At 48.5% G+C, this 16671-nt stretch overlaps 2 long non-coding RNA genes across 2 annotated transcripts in view; one reads left to right on the forward strand and one right to left on the reverse strand.

Annotated features, from left to right (window-relative positions):
* Positions 1 to 16671, reverse strand: part of LOC140430633 (uncharacterized) — a 74845-nt gene that overhangs the window by 36353 nt on the left and 21821 nt on the right. The gene's annotated exons all lie outside the window — the stretch shown is intronic.
* The window catches only part of LOC140430632 (uncharacterized), a 123923-nt gene continuing 119124 nt past the window's right edge, over positions 11873 to 16671 (forward strand). Inside the window, exon 1 of the long non-coding RNA XR_011949474.1 lies at positions 11873 to 12635. This is a non-coding gene — a long non-coding RNA (uncharacterized lncRNA). The remainder of the gene's footprint in view (positions 12636 to 16671) is intronic.

The following is a 16671-nucleotide window of genomic DNA, read 5'->3' on the forward strand; positions in this document are numbered from 1 at the left end:
CCAACGCGCACCGCAGCCTTTGTCCCTCCAGGCAGCATCGCAGCCGTGGCCATTCTTCCCCCCGGCAACCATGCTGGAGGAGGGCGCGCAGCCATTTTGTCCCTCGCCGGTCCAATCGTCGGAGTCTCCGTCCCCGAACTCCATGTGCGATCCATGGCCGGCGCCATCTTGGAAGGGGCCTCAAGCCCCCAGCACGGCTGGCTACGCGTTGCCCTTCCAAAACCCCTTGCTGCAACTGGCCTCCGCCACGCTGGAGCTGTGTGCGCCGCCATTTTTCCCTCCCTGCCGCCATTTTGTTCTTCCCCGCCGCCATCTTCGGAGTCCCCGGATTCCATGTGCGATCCATGGCCGGCGCCATCTTGGATGGGGCCTCAAGCCCCCAACACGGCTGACGACGCGCTGCCCGATCTAAACTCCTTGCTGCAGCTGGCCTCCATTACCCTGGATCAGAGTCGGCCCCGAACGCTAGCGAAGGCCACCACGAAGATCGCCATCAACGGCCACGTGACATCGTGCCTCATCGACTCCGGCAGCACGGGGAGATTCGTCCACCCCGACACGGTAAAGCGCTGTTCTCTGGTCACCTATCCCATCCAACAAAGGATCTCCCTGGCCTCCGTGTCACACGCGGTGCAGATAAAAGGGTTCTGCCTCGCGAACCTCACCGTCCAAGGCAGGGAATTACGCAATTTCCGCGTATACGTGCTGCCGATTCTCTGCGCAGCCACCTTTCTGGGACTGGATTTCCAGTGCCACCTACAAAGCCTTACTTTTAAATTTGGCGGCCCTATACCCCCCCTTACTGTTTGCGGCCTCACGACCCTTAAGGTCAACCCGCCTTCCCTGTTTGCGAACCTCACTCCGGATTGCAAACCCATTGCCACCAGCAGCAGGTGGTACAGCGCCCAGGACCGGACCTTCATCAAGTCCGAGGTCCAAAGGCTGCTGAAGGAAGGGGTCATCGAAGCGAGCAACAGCCCCTGGAGGGCTCAAGTAGTGGTAGTAAAGACCGGGGAGAAACATAGGATGGTCATCGACTATAGCCAGACCATCAACCGGTTTACGCAACTGGACGCGTACCCTCTCCCCCGTATTGCCGACCTGGTAAACAGGATTGCGCAATACAAGGTCTTCTCCACGGTGGATCTCAAGTCTGCCTACCACCAGCTACCCCTCCGTAATAGCGACCGCCAATACACTGCCTTCGAAGCAGATGGCCGGCTCTACCACTTTTTAAGGGGTCCCTTCGGTGTCACAAACGGGGTCTCGGTCTTCCAGCGTGAGATGGACCGAATGGTTGACCGGTACGGCTTACACGTAACGTTCCCGTATCTTGACAACGTCACCATCTGCGGCCATGACCAGCAGGACCATGACACCAACCTCCGTAAATTTCTCCAGACAGCGCACCTCCTAAATCTGACCTACAATAAGGAGAAGTGCGTGTTTAGCACCGACCGTCTAGCCATCCTGGGCTACGTAGTGCGAAATGGAGTCATAGGCCCCGGACCCGAATGCATGCGCCCCCTCATTGAGTTCCCCATCTCTCACTGCCCCAAGGCCCTAAAGCGATGCCTCGGCTTCTTTAGCTACTATGCACAATGGGTCCCTAATTACGCCGACAAGGCTCGACCCCTGATCCAATCCACAACCTTCCCCCTGTCGACGGAGGCCCGCCAGCCTTCTGCCGCATCAAAGCGGACATCGCAAAAGCCACGATGTGCGCCATCGATGAGTCCCTCCCCTTCCAGGTCGAGAGCGACGCGTCCGACATAGCCCTGGCCGCCACCCTCAACCAAGCGGGCAGGCCCGTGGCTTTCTTCTCCCGCACTCTCCATGCCTCCGAAATTCGCCACTCCTCGGTCGAAAAGGAGGCCCAGGCCATAGTAGAAGTTGTGCGGCACTGGAGGCATTACCTGGCCGGCAGGAGATTCACCCTCCTCACGGACCAATGGTCGGTGGCCTTCATGTTCGATAATGCACAGCGGGGCAAGATAAAAAAGCGACAAGATCTTGTGGTGGAGGATCGAACTCTCCACCTACAATTACGAGATCTTGTACCGTCCCGGGAAGCTGAACGAGCCTCCTGATGCCCTGTCCCGCGGCACTTGTGCCACCGCACAAGTGGACCGCCTCTGAGCCCTCCACGAGGACCTTTGCCACCCAGGAGTAACCCGGTTCTTCCATTTCGTTAAGTCCCGAATCCTGCCTTACTCCATAGAGGAGGTCAGGACAGTCACCAGGGACTGCCGAATCTGCGCGGAATCTGCCTGAATCATCCGCATTTCTACTGACCAGAGAGGGAGCATCTGATAAAGGCTTCCCGTCCAATTGAATGCCTCAGCATGGACTTCAAAGGCCCCCTCCCCTCCACTGACCGCAACACGTACTTCCTTAACGTGATTGACGAGTACTCCCGGTTCCCATTCGCTATCCCCTGCCCAGACGTGACCACAACCACCGTCATCAAGGCCCTCCAAAGTATTTTTACACTGTTCGGTTTCCCCGCATACATCCACAGTGATAGGGGAAAGCCAGCCTCCTTTATGAGCGATGAGCTGCACCAGTTCCTGCTGAGCAAAGGCATCGCCTCGAGCAGGACGACCAGCTACAACCCCCGGGGAAACGGGCAGGTAGAAAGGGAGAACGGAATGGTCTGGAAGACCGTCCTGCTGGCCCTTCGGTCCAGGAATCTCCCAGTCTCCCGCTGGCAAGATGTCCTCCCAGTGGCCCTTCACTCCATTCGGTCACTGCTATGTACTACCACGAACCAGACACCTCATGAACGTCTCCTTGTTTTCCCCAGGAAGTCCTCCTCGGGGACCTCGCTCCCAACCTGGCTAGCGACTCCCGGAACCGTCCTGCTGCGGAAACATGCGAGGGCGCAAAAGTCGGATCCGCTGGTCGAGAACGTCCACCTGCTGCATGCCAACCCCCAGTACGCCTACGTAGCGTTCCCCAACGGACGGCAAGATACGGTCTCCCTTCGGGACCTGGCGCCCGCCGGAGCCCCACGCACACCCGAGCCACTGCACCCCCCCCCCCCCCCACTGCACCTGACCGGAGGGTCAGTACTGCCGCCAGAACCCCGACCCAGAGCCGAGCAGGCACCGACGCCCCCTACAGGCGCCCCTTCCTCCTGCCCATTTTTCGACCCTGCAGCGCCGCCTAGGGGTGACAAAACTGCCTGGGAGGAAGACACCACGTTCCCGGAGTCACAACTGCCGGGGCCCTCACCAGGATCGCCACCGAAACTTAGACGCTCCAGTAGGACGACCAGGCCACCCGATCGTCTGATTGCAGCACCATGAAGAAAATAAATGACACAAGAACTTTCTCCGTTACCCACGACAGCATGGTACCTGCAATACCTGGTCCTACCATGAAAAGGCGACAGTAACACTGGCCATCACCCCGCTGGCTCTTTTTTAACAGGGGGTGAATGTGGTAATTCCAGGTATTGCAGTACCTGAGAGAGGAATGACCATTGGCCAGACCGCGGGGTCTACCATTGGGTAATGTACATAGCCCCGCCCTGAGAGGCGGGGTATAAGAGCCGGTGTCGTCCCAGCAGCCTTCATTTCTGTATCATCGCTGCTGGGTACAGTTCTATCTGATTAAAGCTGAATCGATATGACTCCTCATGGTCTCAAGAGTATTGATTGTGCATCAGAGTGCCCCGATTAGCATTGAAGTGGACCTACATCACCCCCCACGCTTGCCCCCACCACCACAGAGGTATCTGGGGCTCCGCTTTCCCCCAGACAATCATCGGGGCTGATCCATCACCACTCTGCCAGCATCTACCTCTCACTACCCAGTCAACCCCATGCCTGCAAGTTCCCCCTCACTGCTGGCTCTCCCTCCCATCACATATAGCAGGAAACCTCCAGCCCCCCACCCCCACGGGGCTCCTACGCGGGCCCGGCCCAGCACTGCCCACTGGCAAAGGCTAGCACTGCCAAGGTGGCACAATGCCAGGGATAAGTGCCGGGACAGTGCCAGGGCAATGCCCTCTTCTCCCCGGGGGCTATACTTACCGTACGCCAACAGAATGATCCCCTCGACTGAATTTAATCTTTCAAACCCATTGTAAACATTGGCAACGCGACATTACATTAAGGAGCTTTGAATATTGAGTGAGGTGGGGCTCACAAGGTGGGCAGCTGGCAAATGATATTAAAATTTATTGAACTCCTTTAAAATGAGGTTCTTGCCATTTGTGGGGTGAACCTCATGACAATTTAAATTCTTGATTCTGTCTGGATTTTCCGCCCACTTCACCATTCTCTCTGACACTGAACGCAGGCTGAAAACCACCCCCATGATTTCACTTTTTTTTTGAAAGATGTCTAGTCAGAATTACCTTGCAGCAGCCAAAATAACAATAATTAAAGAGAGCCCTGGACGCTGCCACCCAACAGGCATGTCTCAAGTTTATTTTACTGACCTTGTGTAAAATGGTTCCCTGCTGGTTCCACATTAAAATTGTAGAGAGCTGATGGACATCTCCCACATCATGCCAGCCTATAACCCCAGTCCAAAACAGCTTCTGACAAAGGCACAAATATCCCACGCTACTGTGACTAAGGTAAAATTTCCCTCCTCATCCTGTCAACGTCTCTGCAGCCTTTGACAGTCAGCCACACCATCATCCTTCAACACCTCTCCACTGTCATCAAGTTGGGGGAACTGCTCCCACGTGATTCCCTTCTTAGCTATCTAAGTATAGTCAGAGAATCACTTGAATAGTTTCTCTTGCTGCTCCTGCACTGTTACCCCTAGGCCCTCCAAAATCCACCCTCGGTCTCCTCTTATTTCTCATCTTCAGGCTGCTGCTTTGGCGACGTCATCCAAAGGCAGAGTGTTACTTTACACTGACAACACCCAGCTTAACCTCATCGCCACTTCTCTTGACTCATCCATTGTTACTAAATTATCAGACTTGCTCCCCCGATGTAGTCTAGAAGTAGACGAGTAAAAATTTCTTCCAATTAAACATTGGGAGGACTGATGCCATTTTCCAGCCTCTGTTCAAATATCTTCTCCCTAACTACAGGCTCCATTGTGCTCTCTGGTACCAGTTTGATTTTAAGTCAGTCTGTTCTCAACCGTGTTGTCACATTTGACCCCAAAATGAGCTACTGACCTCATCTTCATAACATCACTAAGACCACCTACTTCCACCACTGTGACACTGTCCAACTTTGCCCTGTCGCAGCTTATCTCCTCATTCAGACTTTCATTACCTCGAGACCCGACAATTCCAAAGCACATCTGGCTGCTCTTCTGTAGTCTACTCTCTCAAAAACTTGAGGTCATCTAAAACTCCTGCTGGCCATGTCTTCATTCTCAGCAAGTTCCATTCTCCTATCACTCCTCTGCTCAATGGCCGACACTGTTTACTGGTTAAGCAACATCTTGATTTTATAATTCTCATCCAGTTTTCAAATCCCTCCATGGTCTTGGCCCTAACCTACCTCTGTATTCCTGTCCAGCCCACAACCTTCATAGATCATAGATCATAGAATTTACAGTGCTGAAGGAAGCCATTCGGCCCATCGAGTCTGCACCGGCCCTTGGAAAGCGCACCCTACCAAAGCCTACACCTCCACCCCTATCCCCATAACCTCACTTAACCTTTTTGGACACTAAGGGCAATTTATCATGGCCAATCCACCTAACCAGCACATCTTTGGACTGTGGGAGGAAACTGGAGCACCCGGAGGAAACCCACGCACACAAGGGGAGAACGTGCAGACAGTGACTCAAGCCGGGAATCGATTCTGGGACCCTGGAGCTGTTAAGCAACTGTGCTAACCACTGTGCTACCGTGCTGCCCAAACCTTCTGAGATATCAGTGCTCCTCCAATTCTCAGCAGTGCACCCCCAATTTTAACTGCTACGCCACTGCTGAACATGACTCAAGTTGCCTAGGCCCAAGCTCTTGAATACCCTCCTTAAGCTTCTTCATCTCTCTGCATCGCTTTCTTCCTTTAGGATACTCCTTACACCCACCTCGTTGACCAAGCTCCTACAAAGCACCGAGGGACGTTCTATTACATCAAAGGAACCAGAGAAGTTCCTCTTTCTGCATTGATCTGACAGTGGAGAATTTCTGCAAACCTTTGTTGGGAAATTTCAGTAAAATATGCCACAGTGATGAATGAGAAGCAGCAACATTTTATTGATTAATTTGTAGCATGTGGATATTGCTGGCCAGGCTGGCATTTATTGCCATCCCTAATTACCCTTGAGACATTGATGCTGAGCTGCCATCAGTACTTCCATTGTGCTATTAGGAAGCGAGTTCCAGGATGTTGAACGAGTGATAATAAAGGAACAGCAACATATTTCTATATTTGTCTGATGTGTGGCTTTTTTGGTGGGGGGGCAGATACAATTAATGGGCGCGATAAACAGCCGCACTGCGCCCGACTCGGGATGAGATGTGGCCAGTAAATCCCGCGAGAGGCCTCTCACGAAATTTTCCCAGCTTGTTATGTCTCATGAAATCTAACAGGGTCTCGCAAGCTGTCCCGATCTGGATCCCGCCCATATTCAAGTGAGCATAGGCTTACTTGAATATGTCTATGCCGGATCTACCCAGTGCCCAGGATTGAATGACTTTGCCTCAGGGACCCCCTCCGGGCACCATTTAGCACTGGTCTCCACAAGCGTGGGCCAGGTGTAATGCCACTTGGGAGGTTTCTTAGATGATCAGGGAGCCCCTGGTGTTTGGCCTCAGGGCAGGGTGGTACCTTAGCACTGCTGAAGCCACCTGGACACCTTGGCACTGCCAGCCTGGCACCCTGGCATTGCCATGTGAGTGCCACCATGGCACTGCCAGGGTGTTCAGCTGGCATTTCCAGGCTGGCAGAGGCTGCCAGGGTGCCAAGCTGCCACTGCCAAGGTTCCCAGGTGGATTATGTCCATGCTGGGGGTTGGGCTATTCGTGTCCTGCCCTTATGTGGTGGGGTGCAAGGGGCTCAATGACGCCATTATTGGTGAGTTGGGGCATTGGGAGAGTGCGGAGGCTGCATCGGGGTGTCTAGAGATGGGTCAACATTTATAAATAAACTCAGTGCGGCCTCAGCGGGGCCTTCCTCGCCTACCCAGAAATGAAGCAGAGTCCTCTTTACTAGCCAGGTCATTCTTAGCACTGCCAGCGTTGGGTAACACCCGGCTAAACGTGCTCGACGTGGGACTCTATTTCATTTCCATTAAATCATGATAAGTTTCCATTAACCTGCTTCCCTTGTCCTTCTTGGCAGCAGAGATCATGAGGTTTGAAAGATGCTCTTGAAGGACCCTTGGTGAGTTAATGGTTAATTGCCTTTGAAAGAAAAAATAATACTGATAGAGATGTTTTGTTTTGGGAATTTGTTCTGCAGATCTTCTTCATTCCTAGACTTAGGTTTCAAATTGTGTATTAAAATATGCAAATAGTTTTGTTATATTTCTTTGTTGCCACAAGAGAAAAGGTATGGAGGTGCCTACATTCTGTGCTTACCCACAGAAGGAAGTCTTCAGTAATGAAACAGATCTTTGTGTGTTAAGATGATGAGTAGCAGCTGTGATATGGCAGCCACATTCATCTGCAGATATGCCTGTGAAAGATAAATTTACTGAATTTCTGTCCTCCAGAAAATCCAGCAAACAGGTCTTCAATCAGCAGCAGTGGATAATAATCTAGGTACAAAACTAGGTTAATAGTATTTTTTAAATCTCCACAAATTTTCACTGAGCCATCCCGTTTTAATCCAGGAATGATTGGTGTCGCCCATTTACTTGTAGCAATAGATTCAATGACTCCAGTCCTTGCTAATCTTTCTAGTTCTTCTTTAACTTTAGGCTTAATTGCATATGGTACAGTTCTAGCTTTGAGACATTTTGGTGTGCTGTCTGGCTAGATTTTTAGGTGTAGCTCAACTCCAGTCATAGAGCCTTCTCATACTTCTTCGGGAGTTGTTGCAAGTTGCTCTTTTAATCCACTAATTGATTGACTGTTTCATAGACAAAAACCTAATCTTAGCCCTCTATGCTCTGCCCAATAGAACAGGAACATTTCCATGCACAACATGAAGAGGAAATTTTGCTGCCTGCCCATTTTGTTCTACTTTCACCAGAGTGCATTATTTTAATGGTACAACCTTTTCAGTGTACATTCTTCAGATCACATTTTGTGGTCTTAAAGGCAGATTCCTCAGCGTATGATGATAAATTGTCTCCAGTATTAGTGATACTGTTGTGCCTGTATCCACTTCCATTTTAATTTTGTGACCTTCAATTTTTGGATATGCCTAAAAACATTCTTGATTGCCCTACATTGACAAGACGCCTAGTTTAAGCTCTTGCAGTAGCTCAGTTTTTCTGTCTTTTGAATGGTCATGAGCTTCATCCACTAATTTGTAGACACAACTAGATTGTGTACTTGTATCGTTCTGCATAGATTTTCTGAGTCCAACACACCTTGGCAATGTGGCCCTTCTTACCCCAGTTCTTGCATGATTAACTCCAGCATTCCCCCGCTGTGTCCAGCCTGTGTACAATGGAGACAAGTTGCACCTTTGCAGCCCTGTTCCCTGAGGCATTGATTTTATGGATCTTCGCTCCAGCCCCTATCTACAAAGCTTTTCTCCGTGCAAGCTCCATAGATGTGACATATTCCACAACAGCTTTCAGAGTCAAATCACTCATAGTAAGCAGCTTCCTCTGAACAGTTTCACTGCACAATCCACAAATCAGCCTGTCTCGAAGAATATCATCAAGTGTTCCACCAAATTCACAATATCGAGCTAATCTTCTGAAAGATGCAAAAACTGTAAAATGGTTTCACTTTCTTCCTGACTACGGCAGTAGAATCAGACCTTTCTGCACTCAATATTGGTTCAGGAGAGAAACGTCCCTCTAAATTATCATTAATTCACCAAACAACTTGTCTCCTGGTTTTGCTGGGTGAACAAGATTCTGTACAGCAGAAAGGTTTTACGGGCAATTGAACTGAGAAATGTTGTGACCTTTAGGTCCTCCAGTGTCTTTTAGATATTAAAAACAATTGGAATCTTTCTTCATATGAATTCCATGTTTCATAATCCTTATCCAACATACCCATGGGGCCCGATTTTCCCGCCTCTTTTTGGATCCTGGCTCCAAGGGTCCACATTTCCTCCCTGTGGCAATCACCACTGTTGTACATATTAGAAGATGTGTGGTAAGACCCTGTACTACAGGTATGGGGGTAGTCCCTGCCTGCTGGCTCCGCCCAGTAGGCGGAGTATAAATATGTGTGCACCCGAGACAGCAGCCATTTCGCCAGCTGCTGTAGGAGGCCACACATCTTAGAGTAATAAAGCCTCAGTTGTATTCAACTCTCGTCTCTGTGCAATTGATCGTGCATCACTCCCTTCTGACTGTGTTGGGAAGTATGGCACGTACAATCCCTAGAAAAAACAATGAGGAATTCTTTCCCGTTTTTGCCGGAGTCTATTTTGACTTTTCACCCAAGTAGTGGCCTGTGGAGAGTCTGCAGACTTCAAAACCCCATTCCCCGCAAACCATGTAGCTTTGCCGCGTGCGCGATCCCTGCAGCCCAGACTCCACTCACTTCAATGCAACAGGTCTTTCCCGGCTGTCGGTCTTCTTACTCACAGTAGCTGTCGAATATATTTGTTAAACCTTCACATCAGAGCACTGCTTTGCCCGACGTGTGTGTGTGTGTGAGTCCAGCCCCAAGAATCTTGCGTTGTTCCCGATGCCATCTCACAATTAGTCGACAACAATCTTCCTTCCAGTGATATTTCTGCCTCGATCCTGTTCACCGGTTTTCTCTCCTGTTATATTTATTTGTGGCAGAAAAGCGAAAAGGTGTGGATGTGCCCACACTCTGGATTCTTGTAAAACATGATGAGAAGTTTATTAAGGGCTCATACAATCAAGATGGTAATCTGCTCAAAGCCCATGCAAGCACTCTGCTGATGTCACTACACATGACGTGGCGTAGAACCAGCAAGAATGTATTCCCAGATACATACCAAGTTTGTACAAGGGTGCATCCCTAATCTTTGAGCTCTTACCCGACCTGCAGGTCAAACGTCAGTGCCAAGCTGTCGTAAACACACGCATCTGCCTGTTCCTAGACATGTAAATATCTATCTACCTCTCTCTCTCTTTCTTAATCATCCCTCTGTTTGTATCACATGGTACAAAGCAAGTGGACTCCTGGAGAAATAGTGAGAGGGCTCATCTCACAAACTAAACTTAGCACCTTTGTCCTTGTGATCCAGCAGTAATTAAGATCCTGTCAGTGAAAATAGACAAAGAAGCAATCAGGTCAGTGAGATTTTTAAAACACACCTTCACCCTACCGAGAAACAAATTGTTTAATCATTATTGCGCAATGTAAATAAATAATTTCTTTCATAAATTTTTCTTGCCTTGTAAACCATTGAAGTTGCATTGCTTCCTTGCTTACCAACTGGTTTTAATCATTTTCAACACACAGCATTAAGTCAGTCTTACAGGTTTAACCGATAACTCTTAGTCTTCATGTGCAGTTATAACAGATAAGTTACAGGCCATTTAGATAGGTTGTATGCATATGAATGAACTGCTGATGGACTCTTGAAATACATAAATCACACAGCCGCAAGGTCACCGGTACCATTACTTTTGTGTCTAAGTGGTCGTAGCACAAAAAATGACATTAATCCCGGAAAATGGTGATCATCATTGATTTTAATAGGGGTGGGAGAAACTTATTATTATTTTTAGCGTGGGGTGCATAAGTCCCAGGACAAATTAGAGTGGCATAATTAATGGCGTAAGTCACTTACTCAACAATTTCTTCTTTCCGTTCAATGTCGTAGGTGTGCAATTATAATGGTCCCCAGAACATTTGATTCCCATTTATGTTTTTACACTATTTATTTTATCAGCATCTGAAATGACTTGGGTCAGTTTCTGCCTAGTTCCCACTGGATATATCGGTCACCACAATACAAAACTAGCACAAAGACACAATGGGGAATTTTAACCTACTCTGTCAGTTGGGAAGCTGAGGGAGATTGGGTGCAAGGTTGTTTTACACCCCACCTATTTTGCTTGCCACTGAAATCATGAGTAATGCTGGGTCTAATATTCACGTGACGCTTTCCCACACAGAAAGTTCCCAGAATCATCAAACATCAGAGCACAGGAGGAGACCTTTCAGCACACCTTGCCCACACCCACCCAGAAAGAGTTGTCCAGCCTAATCGCTCTTTCCAGTTTTTGAGCTATAACCTCACAAGTTAGGGGCATTAAACAGCATAACCACCTTCTCCAGATGAACTTTTTTTCATGTCCGTTTTTGAGTTCTTAGTTTTCTTTGTTAATTTCACCCCTGTACTTTCTGTACTCCTCTAGGCTTTCTGCAGTGTTGAGCTCTCGGTGTCTGTCAGAAATTTCCCTTTTCTGCCTTATGCTCCTTAACATCCAGGGGGTTCTTGGGGCTGATATTTCCTGGTCCAATGGAATCAAACTTGAAGGTGGGGTTGTGAGAAAATGGGCAGGAGCCATATTGGGACAACTCCCTAATGCATTCCCGCCACCTGCACGCTTTCCCAGGGTTGGGTTGGGATGCAGGTTGGTAGTCCAGTCCATGGAGGAGGGCAGCTAATTCAAAATCTAAGGCCCTAATTTGGGGAAATTTTGTGGCATTTTGCCAGCAACTTACTGGTCGAAGAATAGTCCCTGCTGCTTCTGGAGGCCACCAGCTTAACGCATGTTGCCCCACTACAGCAGCTTGGGGGAGTCTGGGGCCCAAAGCCCATGTTCCAATGATGGATCCATGGACAGAAAGGCTGCAATCACAGTCCAAACCAGAGGAGATTCCCTTTCACTCCGAGGAGCTCATAGGCTTTCGGCCCGATAAGATTACATTTCCACCTGCCTTTGTGGTCCCAACCGGCCACAACAGGGTCCACCTTCCCCAGTTGGACGCCTGAGACTCAAGAGCTCTCAGACCGGGCCTGCCCATCAATCATAATATGGTGGCAAGTACAAAGGAAGCCAATTAGGTGGCTGTCTCCCAAAAGGTTCCTGAGCAGATCTGTTACTATCATGTGTGGGGTCGGGAAGACCTGTTGGTCCTGTTGTCAGAGTTCTGAAGCCCTATGGGGAAGTACAGTGTAGTTTTGGGAGTCCTGCCCTTTTTCTTTGTGGCCTCCGCAACACAGGTTAACCCTCAAGAAGCTATTCCCAGTCCACATTTGCCAAATCACATCTCAATTATCAATTGGTCTTTTCCCAAATGAGAGCTTCTATTCCTCAACTATCTTTGTCTTTATCCTTAACAAGCTAAGTCGAAAAGAATTATCATCCTTACTACCTAATTGCTCTCCCACTGATACACGTCACACCTGCCCAGCTTAGTTCTCTAAAAATAAATCCAGAACCGTGCTTTCTCTTTTTGAGTCTGCTTGCGCACCGTGAAGTCGAGACATCCTGAGTGAGTGAGACAGCTATAGTGAGGTTGAAACTTGGTAATTCGGTGCAGAGTGGGAGGAGGTGCTTTTTCCCTACCTTTCTGTTTTCTTTCTTCTGGCCTGTGACTGTTAATCTGCAGGGAAAGATCCAGAGAGCATCCTGGATAGGTAAGTGATTTCAATACCGTTTCAAATTGTGGGGGGGGGGAACTGAAGTGACATCACAGTAAAGCTGGTTGGCTGGTTGGGAATCTGTTAAATTTGAAAAAAAATAACATTGCAAAACAAACCTAATTGATTAACTAGATAGTGGAGTAACTAAACCTGAGGGCAGAGATTAGTATTTAGCATTTAATTTTAAAGTAAAAATCAAGCGTCAGGGCCATATAGTTAATTGTAACTCAGTCTAACAATCTAACAATAATTTGTGTGTTTATTTCAAATTAATTAACTAGTGCTTAAATGTCACTAAGCGGGGTGCAGTGCTCTAACCGTGAGATGTGGAAGATCTGTTGCACTTCCAGCGTTCCGGTCGACTTCATCTGCAGCAAGTGTAACCAATGGCAGCTCCTCACAGACCACGTGGTTCGGTTGGAGCGGCTGCTGGATGCACTTAGGAGCATGCAGGTGGCAGAAAGCGTCATAGAATGGAGCTATAGAGATGTGGTCACACCCAAGGTGCAGGCAGACAGATGGGTGACCGCTAGAAAGGGCAGGCAGTCAGTGCAGGAATCCTCTGTGGCTGTCCCCCACTCTAACAGGTATACCTTTATGGATACTGTTAGGGGGGAATAGCCTATCAGTGGAAAAGAACAACAGCCAGAACAGTGGCATCACAACTGGCTCTGTTGCTCAGCAGGGGAAGGCAAAGTGCAGGAGAGCGATAGTTATAGGGGATTCTATAGTAAGGGGCACAAATAGGCACTTCTGTGGAAGTGAAAGAGACTCCAGAATGGTGTGTTGCCTTCCTGGTGCCAGGGTCAAGGATGTCTCTGAACGAACACAGGACATCCTGAAGGGGGAGGGTCAACAGCCAAAGGTCATAGTACACATAGGTACTAATGACATAGGCAGGAAGGGTGATGAGGTCCTGCAGAAGGAGTTCAGGGAGTTAGGCAGTAAGCTAAGAAGCAGGACCTTCTAGGGTTGTAATCTCAGGATTACTCCCTGTGCCACGTGCCAGTGAGGCTAGAAATAGGAGGATAGTGCAGCTAAACACGTGGCTAAACCAGTGGTGTAGGAGGGAGGGTTTCAGATTTCTGGACCATTGGGATCTCTTCCGGGGCAGGTGCAACCTGTACAAGAAGGACGGGTTGCATCTAAACTCGAGGGATACCAATATCCTGGCTGGGAGGATAGTGTCACTCGGGAGGATTTAAACTAATATGGCAGGAGGATGGAAACCAGAGCGTTAGCTTTAGAAGCTGCCATAACTGAAGGGGACATAGAGAACAAAAATAATAGAACATCACCCTCAAGCAGAGCAAAAAAGGTGACAAGTGTGAGAAGGGAGGTGGTCAATGCAGGACGGAGGGCATTGTACCTTAATGAGCGCAATATACGGAACAAGATAAATGAGCTTGTTGCGCACATTGAAATTGGCGGGTACGAAGTTTGGGCATCACAGAGTCGTGGCTGCAAGGGGATCAGGGCTGGGATCTAAATATACAAGGATATGTGTCCTATCAAAAGGACATGCAGATGGCCAAAGGGGGCGGGGTTGCATTGTTAGTAAGGAATGAAGTTAAATCGATAGCAAGGAACGATACAGAATCAGAAGGCATAGAATCTCTGTGGGTAGAGTTGAGGAATCGCAAAGGTATAAAGACCCTGATGGGAGTTATGTACAGGCTCCCTAGCAGTAGTCAGGATGTGGGGCAGAAATTAAATCAGGAGAGAGAGAAAGCATGTAAAAAAGGCAATATCACAATAATCATGGGCGACTTCAATATGCACGTGGACTGGGAAAATCAGGTTGGTAGTGGATCCCAAGAAAAGGAATTTGTGGAATGTTTAAGAGATGGTCCTTTGGAGCAGCTTGTGGTAGAGTCCACTAGGGAAAGGCAATTCTGGATTTGGTGATGTGTAATGAGGAAGACTTGATTAGCGATCTTAAGGTGAAGGAACTTCAAGGTGAAGGGCAGCATGGTAGCACAGTTGTTAGCACAGTTGCTTCACAGCTCCAGGGTCCGAGGTTCGATTTCCAGCTTGGGTCACTGTCTATGCGGAGTCTGCACATTCTCCCCGTGTCTGCGTGGGTTTCCTCCGGGTGCTACGGTTTCCTCCCACAGTCCAAAGATGTGGGGGTTAGGTGGATTTGCCATGCTAAATTGCCCTTAGACTAGGTGAGGTTACTGGGTTACGGGGATGGGAGAGGGGGGGGGGGGGGTGGGGGGTGTGGGGGTTAGGCTTGGTGCTCTTTCCAAGGGCTGGTGCAGACTCGATGTGTCAAATGGCTGTAAATTCTATGATTCTATGAACCGTTAGGGAGCAGTGACCACAATATGATAGAATTTACCCTGCAGTTTGAGAGGGAGAAACTGGAGTCAGATGTAACAGTATTACAGTTAAATACGGGTAACTACAAAGACATGAGGGAGGAGCTGGCCAGAGTTGATTGGAAAAGGAGACTAGCAGGGAAGACAGTGGAACAGCAATGGCAGGAATTTTTGGGAATTATTCGGGAGGCAAAGCAGAAATTCATCCCAAGGAGGAGGAAACATGTTAAGGGCGGGGCAATGCATCCATGGTTGATGAGGAAAGTCAAGGACAGCATAAAAGCAAAAGAAAATGCATACAATGTGGCAAGGATTAGTGGGAAGCCAGAGGATTGGGAATCATTTAAAAGCGAGCAGAGGACAACAAAAAAGCAATAAGGGGAGAGCAGATGAAATATGAGTGCAAGTTAGCAAGTAATATAAAAGAAGATAGGAAGACTTTCTTTGAATATATAAAAGGTAAGAGAGAGGCAAAAATAGACATTGGACCACTGGAAAATGTGGTTGGAGAAGTAATAATAGGAAACAAAGAAATGGCAGATGAATTGAATAGTTACTTTGCATCATTCTTCACGGTGGAAGACACCAGTGGGATGCCAGAGCTCCAGGAGAATCAGGGGGCAGATATGAGTGCAGTGGCCATAACGAAGGAGAAGGTTCTGGGGAAACTGAAAGATCTGAAGGTGGATAAGTCACCTGGACTGGATGGACTACACCGCAGGGTCCTAAAAGAGATAGCTGAGGAAATTGTGGAGGCATTGGTGGTGATATTTCAGGAATCATTGGAGGCGGGAAGGGTCCCAGAGAACTGTGCTAATGTAACACCACTGTTTAAGAAGGGAGGGAGGCAGAAGACGGGAAATTATAGGCCGGATAGCCTGACTTTGGTCATTGGTAAGATTTTAGAGTCTGTTATTAAAGGTGAGATCGCAAAGTACTTGGAACTGCATGGTAAAATAGGACTGAGTCAGCACGGTTTTGTCAAAGGGAGGTCATGTCTGACAAATCTGTTAGATTTCTTTGAGGAGGTAACAAGGAAGTTAGACAAAGATGAACCAGTGGGCATGATTTATTTAGATTTCCAGAAGGCCTTTGACAAGGTGCCACATAAGAGACTGTTAAATAAGTTAAGAGCCCATGGTGTTAAGGGTAAGATCCTGGCATGGATAAAGGATTGGCTGACTGACAGAAGGCAGAGAGTGGGGACAAAGGAGTCTTTTTCAGGCTGGCAGCTGGTGGCTAGTGGTGTGCCTCAGGGGTCTGTGCTGGGGCCACAACCTTTCACAATATCCATTAATGATCTGGAAGAAGGAACTGAGGCACTGTTGCTAAGTTTGCAGATGGTACAAAGATCTGTAGAGGGACAGGTAGCATTGAGGAGGCAAGGGGGCTGCAGAAGGATTTGGATAAGCTAGGAGAGTGGGCAGTGAAGTGGCAAATGAAATACAATGTGGAAAAGTGTGAGGTTATGCACTTTGGAAGGAGGAATTTAGGCAGAGACTATTTTCTAGATGGGGAAATGCTTAGGAAATCAGAAGCACAAAGGGACTTGGGAGTCCTTGTTCACGATTCTCGTAAGGTTAACGTGCAGGTGCAGTCGGCAGTTAAGAAGACAAATGCAATGTTAGCATTCATGTCAAGAGGGCTAGAATACAAGGCCAGGGATCTAATTCTGGGGCTGTATAAGGCTCTGGTCAGACCCCATT

This window comes from Scyliorhinus torazame, chromosome 10 (assembly GCF_047496885.1).
Source record: "Scyliorhinus torazame isolate Kashiwa2021f chromosome 10, sScyTor2.1, whole genome shotgun sequence".
Taxonomy (NCBI): domain Eukaryota; kingdom Metazoa; phylum Chordata; class Chondrichthyes; order Carcharhiniformes; family Scyliorhinidae; genus Scyliorhinus; species Scyliorhinus torazame.